Here is a 2,236-nt window from a genome sequence, read left to right on the forward strand (position 1 = left end):
GTTATGAGCAACCCCAAACGCATAATGGGAATCAGTGTAGATGGTGACAACCTGATCCCGGAGTAGATGGCAGACCCTGGTAAACGCCATCAGCTCAACTGCTTGAGCAGACCTATAAGGGAGAGAGTAAGCCTCCCAAATGAGGTTAGGCAGAGAGCAGACAATAACCACAGGGAAATTCAGAGTCAGACGGTTTAAAACATGGGCCATCTACAAAAATGTGATAAACGCCTATTTGTAATATCAGTCATGTTAGGAGGCATAACTCTACACAGTTTCTCACCCAGCATCATGAATAGAGCAGAAATATTCACGGGGTGGCTGGAGCCGTGCTCCGAAGTCTCAACCTACTGTAGAGGCGAGGTTAGTAGAGAGGGTGGGTGTGGCTTGTCGTCCAATCTTCCTCCAGAAGTCCCCCTCTCACTTTCCTGCTTCAGCTCAGATGTGTGTGTGGCCTTCGAAACAGAAACATCTGCCTGAGCAGTGGCCTGTCTTATCAGTGCACGCTTCACAAGTGGAGGAGGATCCTTTCAGCTGTGTGGCAGCAAAAACAGCTATTTCAGTCCCAGGAGTCTTATTGAGTTTTACACCATGTGCCTTGTCCCACACCGGCTTGGCCTTATTCCAGGTCTGCCAAGAATTCTTCATATATTTTAAGTCCCAGCTAGGGTCCCCATATCCCTCATAAATAAACATAGCACTAAGCACTATAAACTCCTGTTGAAAAGAAATCTGAATACTTCTTGTATTTGCATGTATAGTGTTGTATTTGCATGTATAGTGTTCACTGTTTATAAAAAACAATATGGTGATGTAAAAGTATACTGTAAATTTCATTATTATTTCACTCTTGGCTAAATAATAAACCCAACCAACTAGACTGAAATTACACAGACATGGGGAGCAGTTGTTTTTGTAGTCAGGATAAATCAATTCTAAAGGAGTTCCTTCTAAAAGAAGCTGCTGACCTGCTCCCTGCGCTCTTCCACATTCTTAGAAGTGTCCCAGCCTTTGCGTGTGTTGAACTTGGACACCTAACTAGTAAATAAAGGTTTAGCAATTTTACAAAGAACCGTAATGAAAATCAAGCTGCACTGATGGAAGAAATAATGTTAGCTAGCTACAGCACCCTTATCGATGGTTTAGCTCGCTGGTCGCCAACCAGTCTATCTATCAAGTCGATCTCACATGTCTAATTTGCTCATAATTGAGAATATGATATTATGTTTATCGATGAAAATGTTGGTGACCACTGGATTAGGCAGTCAATTAACAAAAGTGTTATCCCAACTAGCTAGCTAGGTTAGCTAAGGTTAGCCAGATGGTTTCGCCCGCTAGCATTGCTGTATCGCTAACATAACCTACACACAGCTCGTTCAAGCCTTTGAAAAACCTCCCTAAAAATGTTCAAATATCCACTTACAACTACTTTCAAATTTTACAAAGAGCTAACCAGCTAACAGCTAGAATTCTGCAGATTGCTACTTTGTGTACTTACGTTTGTGCCGCTGTTTGTGTGTTGTGTACGGTTCAATCATAGCAAAGACCGTTTCTGCTTGGATAAAAGTGCCTTTGGCTCCCCACTGCAGTATGTCCTACCAGTCCCGCGCAAAATCTAATGTCTCCTGTCGGTAATCCAAGTTATGGATGTGACACCGTTTTCGTATTATGTTAAATGTTTAATACTGTTCACTGCTATATTTGTATGTGAGTGGCACTTGTGTTGTCCGTGTTTAATGTTAATAAATGTTTCACAAGCACAAGGGAGTCTGTGCGTCCTGCCCCGCGCCCTGCGGCACTCGGGCCAGCAGCAACGTTACACGAAATAATGTGGGTGATTGCTGACTTAAGCTCTACTCAGTACGTTCAAGAAGAACTATCTTCTAATGTTTATTTTGTTTTTTAAATAGCATGACATTCAACTGTAGAGGCAAAAAGTGTGGAAATACTTTAACAATGACAAAGATGAAGTACTTTAACGTTTAGTATTTATGAGGAGTTGTGAATGCTGAGATGTCCACCACTAAGTTTAATAAAATGGATTTTACAAAATACAAAAAAACAAAAACGTTCTTGTACTGAATAAAAGTGGAGGTCTTCTTTGACGTTTGCAGTGTTCTCTCTCTCTCTCTCTCTCTCTCTCTCTCTCTCTCTCTCTCTCTCTATATATATATATATATATATATATATATATATATATATATATATATATATATATATATATATGAATCATTTT

General features: G+C 40.3%; 1 long non-coding RNA gene across 1 annotated transcript; it reads right to left on the reverse strand.

Moving 5' to 3' along the window:
- Nucleotides 1–384: 384 nt before the first annotated feature.
- LOC145657467 (uncharacterized) lies at nucleotides 385–1,581 on the reverse strand. Its single transcript, XR_014123144.1, has 3 exons — nucleotides 1,499–1,581; nucleotides 969–1,038; nucleotides 385–534 (listed from the first exon to the last, which is right to left on the reverse strand). It is a non-coding gene; the product is annotated as an uncharacterized LOC145657467 (long non-coding RNA).
- Nucleotides 1,582–2,236: the final 655 nt, after the last annotated feature.

The sequence above is a fragment of the Electrophorus electricus genome, chromosome 1, assembly GCF_041902795.1.
Source record: "Electrophorus electricus isolate QZ-2024a chromosome 1, ASM4190279v1, whole genome shotgun sequence".
Taxonomy (NCBI): domain Eukaryota; kingdom Metazoa; phylum Chordata; class Actinopteri; order Gymnotiformes; family Gymnotidae; genus Electrophorus; species Electrophorus electricus.